The sequence below is a fragment of the Octopus sinensis genome, unplaced genomic scaffold (genome assembly GCF_006345805.1).
Source record: "Octopus sinensis unplaced genomic scaffold, ASM634580v1 Contig15521, whole genome shotgun sequence".
Taxonomy (NCBI): Eukaryota; Metazoa; Mollusca; class Cephalopoda; order Octopoda; family Octopodidae; genus Octopus; species Octopus sinensis.
In genome coordinates, this window is record NW_021833770.1 from 35,001 (window position 1) to 43,706 (window position 8,706).

An 8,706-nucleotide genomic window follows, 5' to 3' on the forward strand; every position below is an offset into this window, starting at 1 on the left:
CGTCTAACGTCTGATCTCTGACTTCTGGCTGAAATCAGACCGCCATGTTCAATCGTTAACACCTGCACGCATATTTTTCTCTCCTTGTTTCTCTCCGTGTTTCTTTTCTGTGTATCTTTCTGTTGAAGAGCGTAGGCTCGAAACGTAAAAGACTTGTTTTATTTCTATTCCTGAGCCCCATACTAATACAATTGTTTGTTTGTACTCCACCTGCCTTCGTCTTTTGTTTATTTTCGTAAAGCTTCCAGTTATATATATATATATATATATTATATATATATATATATATATATATATAGATATATATATATATATATATACATATATATACATATATACATACACACACATATATATATATATATATATATTTATGTATGTATGTATGCATATGTTTTATTTATCAAAATGTTATTATATGATTGAACGCAACGCGTTGTTTTCTTTTTCTTCTGCAAGTAAGTTTTTATTTCAATAATTATGACGCGCACTCTTAACTCTTTACCTGAACTTTCCTCCCCGCCTGTCTGTCTCCCTCTCTACCTGTCTCTCTCCTTATTTTTCATCCTTTCTGGTTTCTTCTCCTCTTCTCTCTCTATCTCTCACTCCTCCTCCTCTCTCTCTCTCTCTCACTCCTCCTCTTCTCTCTCGTCTCTGAACGGGCGACTACTAACTTTCTTTCTGCCCGATGCTTTCAACAAGTCAACATCGACTTCTTCTGTCTTCCGCAAGCCGATCTTCAGAATGCGTTCTAACGAATTTTTCCACCGTCTAGGCTTAAAAAAGCCCTTATAGTTGGTTTCCTTGTCCTGTTATTCTTTATTTGTACCGTTTTTTCTTCATTTGTATTGCTTTTACGTCCTGTTCTTGTCAATTGTTTTACCCCTCTGCAAAAGAATTTTATTTAATTCATTTTGCAGGAATGACTGTTTCGGCCGGATCGTGTTCTGCCCTTACATTCGAAACACGCATTGAGTTGAAACAGCGGCAGCTGATGAAGGGGAATTTTCCTTGTATTGTTTGTCTTGAACCCTGTATTTTCGTTGTTAAAAAAAGTCCGTTTCCTTGTTTGATTTTATGTTTTCGTTTCTCGTTGTGTTCTACGCTTATTTGTGGTGTTCTGTACTCATATATATATATATATATGTACATATATGTATGCATATATTTTATTTATTAAATTGATATTATACATATATATTTATGTTCTTTTATTCTTTTATATGTTTTAACCCTGAGGCTGTGTCGATGATGGGGTCCCACCAGTGTAAGCACCTTTCGACTGGCCAATTTTATGGGATTGGCCTTTGGTGAAGGACGGAATTCGCTTTCGATGCCCTCGTTTGAGTTTCCTGCCCCGATATTGGTTCATTTGGTATCTTGGATTGCAAGAGATCATGTTGTATCTTGAAACATCTACATCCATTACATGGAGATACCTCAGATGTGTTGGCAAGGCATTAAATAGTTGTGGGCACTTGAACTCCAATCTATTGCCGTAATTTCCTAGATGTCACCCTAGATCTACAAAGCCAAATTTTCTACCCATGCCATAAACTTAAGGAGAACCTCAACTACGCCAACTTTTCCCCCAACCGCAACGGCAGTTCTAAACTCTATCGTGGATATCGTATCCAAACGGGTTTCCTCACTGTCCGCATTAAGGAAATATTTGAAATGAACGGGATAGCATAATATTTACTTCTTGACACAAATTATGCAATTCATATTCTAAGTACAAATAGCAACAATACCCCACCCACCCCTGTGTCATCCCCTAACTAATTGCCTTGCACCTCAACTGATATCCTGCTCCATATATCGATGCAGTAAACAACTTTTTATCTACCTTTACATTTCCTAACCATTTTTATTGTTTCATTTTTTAATTCCCAACCTGTTTTCCTTATCGTTTATACGTCATAAATTTTCTCAACTCTTCTCTCTCAACACACATCCCTCAATATATGATAATATACAAGGACCCAGGCACGCTCTTCACCTTACCCGCTTTTTCCCTCTACTCCCTCTTTTCTCTCGCTCTTCGCATTTCCCTTCAATTCATCTTGTAAAAGTGTTACAGATGCGCTATTATTATCTAATAAGAATTCTGCTGATTCCTACTGACGGAGGAATAAGCCGAATTATTATTAGATGCTCATGAAAATCATAAGAACTAATTTATGTTCTAGGCGATTATTTCCAATTAAATGGCTTGCATCACTTCAAGTTTTAATCAAAAATTCAAATACTAAAGTGGATCGATTCATTCGATCAATCCCATTTGTCAACAACGTTTTCACCATTTGAGAAATCCTAATGTAAAGCAAATAGCAATGTTTTGTTAATGTTATTCTTTAAACCTCGTAAATCTGAAGATGTGAAATAGCAAAGTCAATGTTCCGTTTAATAAGTTAGGTATTTTCATCTTTCATAATTTAAGCGTGAATTGAATGAAATCTGAGATAGATACCATGAACGTTCCGTTTAAGCTGCTACAGGCCAACATTTACAGGAATGATGAAGGGGTTGAAGTGTTTAGCACAGTGGTTCATACTGAAAACGAACTGATGTTTAAGATCGAGGAGCAAAGGAATAGACGAGTGAGTCGGTAGTACCTGCTTGGTGGGGTCAAGAGCTCAGCCAACTCCTACAAGAATCTGTAGCATGACAGTGACAGTGGCAAAACAAAGAGAAGAGATATCCTGCCTGCGAGATAGCTGTTAGAGTATGTCTGTTAGGGATAGAGTAAAATTTAGCCACGTCACCCTTCTTTCGATGCAATCCCGGATGTGTATCACCGTTCCAGATGTAGAAAGATTTCTTCATTGTGTGCTTCACTTGAGCATTGTAAATGGTCTGAAGTTATGGCTGCAAAAAGAAGGATTGGACTTTAAGATACCGTACTAGCTATGCAAAGGATCTACTTGCGCCACGAAAGATCTTCACTGCTAATAATGCTCAGCGAAGGTTAAGTTTTCAAGTAAGATTGTGAGGGACACTTGTCTAATCTTCAGCACATCACAAATGGCCGTGTTTCAACACCATGTCCATTTCTATGCTGTATCCTTTCTCTGTCTCTAATGGCCTATTTCAATGGTAGTCTTAAAGCACATCTCTGTTCAAAACCACCATCTATTTCTTTGAGTGCCGTTAGTGAAGTCCATATTCTCTTAAACATTCTTCAGTTGAAGAATACCATCTTTTCTCCTTCCCTCTAGACTTGGTCATCCTGTGAATCGGTTTCAAGCCTGCTTTACTCCTATTCGAAAGAAAATATGAAACCTGTCAGAATTCAACGGTAGGAAAATATAAATCCCCGTTCTTGGTGTATAAACAATTTGAACTTTATTCAAGACAATACTTTGGAAATATCGTCAGGCGAACGAAATAACTGGAGACGAACAGAATCCGAAACGGACATCAATTTAATATGATCACATCAGAATTTTAAAATAATGGATCCACAGAATGTCTTTGATTTGTTTTCGAATAAACCAGCTTATGAAGAACGTACTAATATACATAGAAATTGCATTGTCTTCAAAACTAGGATATTTTGAAATTCTACTGAAAAGCTAGCAAATATCTCTAAATTTCTACAGACATTATTGTTCATGTCTATTTTTTCATGAATTTGTGTTTGAATGGTTTGAATGGTTTGAATGGTTGAGTGCTGATCCTCAATAGCCCAGCATCGTTTTTAGTTACATGATTTTCTCCGGCTGAACTAAAGCCTGTTTATTCACATTAAAATACCCTGAGACTAATGCTCGCTTCGGCCATTATTTCATAACCCGGTGTTTACACCAGACCTTTAATAAAATAATCGATAAGCCATAATAGACATTCGTACTACCTTTCACAATATATTTCCCTGAAATATGAGGAAAATAGTGAAAATTGAGGGTTTGGGTATCTTGAAATCTAGACGTAATCCTAAACAATGGGTTCCACATTTGAATTCAGCAAAATTATTTAATAGAGAGGTACTCTTCTATAGCTTGTTGTTGCATATGAGGACTTGATTTAAATTTCTGCTCGGAGTATCTCAAGAAGATTGTGTGGTGGAGCATGTATGAAGTTATATGGCATACTTGTTTTGGAAGTTCAGCTGATGATCATAATATCCCGGGATCAATTCCTGAAATGAGTGACGTTATTACTTAGATCAAGTCATTTCATTTCACGATGCATCAGTCTACTGAACTTTAAATAAAGTATCAACCGAGAGTTAGTTGTGATAGTTAGATACAAGGGTGGGCAATACGAAAGGATGTCAATGTCAACTCGCGACTACTTCGATAGCTAAAACAGTTAGTAAAATTAAGGTGCATGTTATGAAGTCATAATCCATAACGAATTACGCCCAGTTATGAATGTGTGTTTTGAGAGAGTTTACTGTACGCGGTAAAGTGGTGAACAACCTCCAAATATAGGGTTAGGGTTTGGGTATGGTGAATATGGATAAAACATTGCACTGGACCGAACACGGATTGCACTTTGGCAAGGCATAGCACCCATACTTCATTCAATTTACGCATAGAGTTGAAGTCATAGGAAACAATATGACTGTCGTAGTCTTAGTTTGAACCTCATTCATTCACCAACGGTAAGATAGACATGGTGCTTGACAGAGGAACCTGTGTCATGTCATTGGACAGAACCACCATGTTTCCAAATAGTATTACTACTGACGTCTTCGGACCTAGCAAACTTAGGTGTTATTAAGCTACCGAATTGCGTAAATGACTTATACTAAAATCAGTTATACTAAATACTATCGCATCGATTATCGTTTGGATAACCAAGGGGCACATTAAACTGTGGAACCTCTTACGGCGCAGCTTTCGAAAAATAATCTACAGACCTAAGCTGAAATCTCATCTGAAAGGAAGTGTCTCCAGGACCCTTGTTACAGTCTCCTTCAACTTCTTCAGCTTGAGGAACAAATAAAAATCACAGGGCGGGACATTTACATAATTTATTCATAGAGGTTTTTTTTTTACGTTTCGTGTCTTTTCTGTCCATTAGTAGGATCATGAAGGATCTGTGGATCAGAGAGAGAGCATTTATTTGAATATATATACATGTACATACACACACATACACACCCTAACATATACATATATAAATGTTTATAACAAATAACATTTTAACGAGTATATCTTCAAGTTATAAGTATATATATATATATATATATATATATATAGAGAGAGAGAGAGAGAAAGCGAAAGAGAGAAAGAAAGAAAGAAAGAATGAAAGAAAGAAAGAATGAAATAAAGAAAAAGTGAGAGTGAGAGAGACAGAGAGTATTAAGAATTTGAATATACAAACTCAATCCCATTATTATCATTATTAGACTGTATATCTACGTCACCAAAAAATAAACTGTTACATCGGTTGGGACCTAAAGGACATTCAGCGTAAAACCTACCATCTGAAGGATCCAGCCTTGCCATTCGCTATGTGCTTTGATATTATTTCCCTCCTCTTAATATACATACATATATATATATATATATATATATATATATATATATATATATATATATATATATTCTTTATCACCAGTGACCTAGCACAAAAGACGAATTAGTCATTAGACTATACGTTATTCATATAAAAATACATTGAAAGGCTTCCAAATAAAGAAGCAAGTACTAAATACACAGGGGGGGGGATAAATTCATGAAATGGAATGAAAATCAAAAACGTTAACCATCTCAGCTAATCCTGTACTGCAGCATTTCATCTTTTTAGCAAATGAATAGAATTCATCTGCTAAGGCCAGACTCGTCAGCAGGAAGCCTTTAGAAACCAAGCTGTACATATCGCTAGAAGCACGTACAAATCTAGCGATATGTATACTCTAACTTTTCAGACCAGTGCGCAGACGCAAACTATACCCGGCGAACAGAGGGTATGCCGGTAAAAATTTACTAGCAAATTTATCGAGCAACATTTATAACATAGTAAATAGGGTAAAAAAATAAATTCTTATTACCAGTGACCTAGCACAAAAGACGAATTAGTCAGTACTCCTGGTACTTTCATTATAATTATATCTAATTGTAATATATATATATACGCCGTACATATGACACTGTATATAAGTGTGAATATTTCATGGAATTACATTTCTGATCATGCGTTAGGTGATAGGAGATTTAAAATACTTACTACCACCACTAACACCATCTCTCTTAGCCTCCCTTTTTATCTACTGATATATATATACATACATACATATATATTATATATATATATATATATATATATATATATATATATACATACACACACACACACCACACACACTATATATATATATATATATATATATATATATATATACATATATTTTTTTTTCTTTAATCTCACCATCAGAACATCACCCCTCTACCTAAATTATATGATAACCCTCCTCAATATCACTACCCAACTACTACTTTTTTATCGTGTAATAAATATTACGTTCCCCCTACCACATGCCCTCTTCCTCTTTTTCTCTCTCCTTTCTCTTTCTCTTGGTCTCTCTTTGCATTCACCTATCACGTGAAAGCGTTACAGTTACGTTCCATCAACCTCATATCATAGACACTTCACTTTACCTCTTTTTTCTCTAATCACGAGAAAGCGTTACCGCCGGACTAATTACTCCCCTCAGTCCTCCTTTGCCTCCCCATCCTCCACAACATGCCCCCAAAAAAGAATTATAGAGGATGTTTTCATCTCAATTAACCAAAAAAAACGACAGTCTTATGAGTGACTTAATGAAAATACCGAACGCAGAAAGAATGGAGACGTACCGGATATTATCAAAAAATACAGAGGTATTCAAAATAGACGTAATGAACTCAAACATTCTAAAGAGCCAATACCCAGGGGACATAGTTGGTCCGCGACACGACTTAGACGAAACACTGTTTAAGGCGGACTTCCCCACAGGTGCAACAGGAAAATAAGAAACACGGCAAAAGGTAAGCAATGTCTCGTATTTGTGTAGGATGCATAAATGTGCGTGGCCTGATGACGAGCTGGAAGCAAGGGCGCCTCCTAAACGACATCAGGTCACGGGATTTAGATGTTGTTGTTGCCACAGAAACCCGGTTAAAGGGGCCAAGAGATCTGCTCCCGCTGTTCAACGGTTACGAGAGTATTATCTCTCCGAACCCGTCGTGCGGCGGAAGCGGGGTGTTGGTCCTGGTTAAAAAGAACCGGGTTTCTGAGAAAAAGTTGATTTTTGCAGATCCGGAAGGTAGGCTGGTCGTCGTTGAGTTGACGTTCAGCAGTCGTAAGACAATCAGGCTGGTTGCGGTTTACGCACCCGCCGGAAACGGGAAAAGTGATTATTTTCGGAATCTGGAAAAGTTTCTGAGTACATCGTACCCTGTAGTAATGTTAGATGACTTCAACACAATATGCGATGTGCGGGTAGACTGTGAAGGCTCGCAAACAGACAGAAATAGTAAAGGAAATGCTTGCTTCCTGAGTCTACTAAGACGTTTTGAGCTGGTAGACCCATATAGACTGGAACGTCCGAACGTTCCACTGTGGACGTGGTCAACAAGCGACGGATCGTTAAGGTCATACATAGACAGGATATTAATTAGGAAGGTAGATAAGAACCTAGTTAAGAGTCCACAACTCCACATGGTCAGCTACAGTGACCACAAGATGGTCACCTGTAGGCTAGACGTAGATAAGATAAATAGAGGTCCTGGTTACTGGAAACTTAATACGTCCCTTTTGGCGATTAAGGAGTACAGGGACAGGATTAGGTTAATGATCCAGAGGGCTTTGACCGGTTCCATTGTTAACAACAAATGGTGGTATGCCCTCAAGCGAGCCATAAAATACGAGTCCATTAGGTAGAGTACAAATCTCGTAGCTAGAGAGGCTAGGAAGGCGAATACACTAGTTAAGGACTTAGAGGAAGCAATGCGAACTGGCAATGCAGACCAGGTGAAGGTCAAGAGACTGGTTCTTAACCAGCACGTTGAAGCCAAGCACATGGGTTGCATTGTCAGGGCTAGACAACGCACAATGGGGAGCGAAGGAATCAAGGCTGCAGGATGGGCCCGAGTGGTGGAAGCCCAACGTGGCAATGATGCTACAATTCGATCTCTGGCGAACCAAGCTTTTCAGGACCACTTCGCCCAGCTTTTTGGGGGGAGCGGCGGACCGGATAGGGGGAGGGGCCTTACGGACCTCCTTGACGGGCTGCCGCGCCTCTCGGAGCAGGACGCGAAGTGTAGTGAGGAGCCGATCACACCTGGGGAGGTAATGGAGGCTATGGCGGACTGCGGTGCGGGTAAGGCGCCGGGACTGGATGGTCTACCCTACGAGCTTTATAAAAGTATGCCGGACTTGTTCGGGGACTTACTGACGGGCGTCTACGCAAACTGGCAGCAGAATGGGTTCATTCCCAGATCTGTGCGCCGGGGTGTGGTGACGCTAATCAGGAAGGACCAGAGCAAGGGGGACGTAATAGATAATTTCAGGCCCATCACTCTGCTGAACGCAGAGCTGAAGATTTTGGCCAAAGTGTTATCGAACAGATTGGCGCGTGTCGCGAATGGACTGATTGGGAAAGCGCAAATTTGCGCCGTACCAGCCGGAGCCATTCAGGATAATCTCCATCTTATTAGATACACGTTAGAGGGAATAAATAATGATCCCGGCAAGGGAGGGGCAGTGGTC

The 8,706-nt window shown here is 38.9% G+C and overlaps 1 long non-coding RNA gene across 1 annotated transcript in view; it reads right to left on the bottom strand.

The window, feature by feature from the left end:
* The window catches only part of LOC118761596, a 13,046-nt gene extending 10,344 nt beyond the window's left edge, over positions 1-2,702 (bottom strand). The window contains exon 1 of the long non-coding RNA XR_004997494.1: positions 2,619-2,702. This is a non-coding gene — a long non-coding RNA (uncharacterized LOC118761596). The remainder of the gene's footprint in view (positions 1-2,618) is intronic.
* Positions 2,703-8,706: the final 6,004 nt, after the last annotated feature.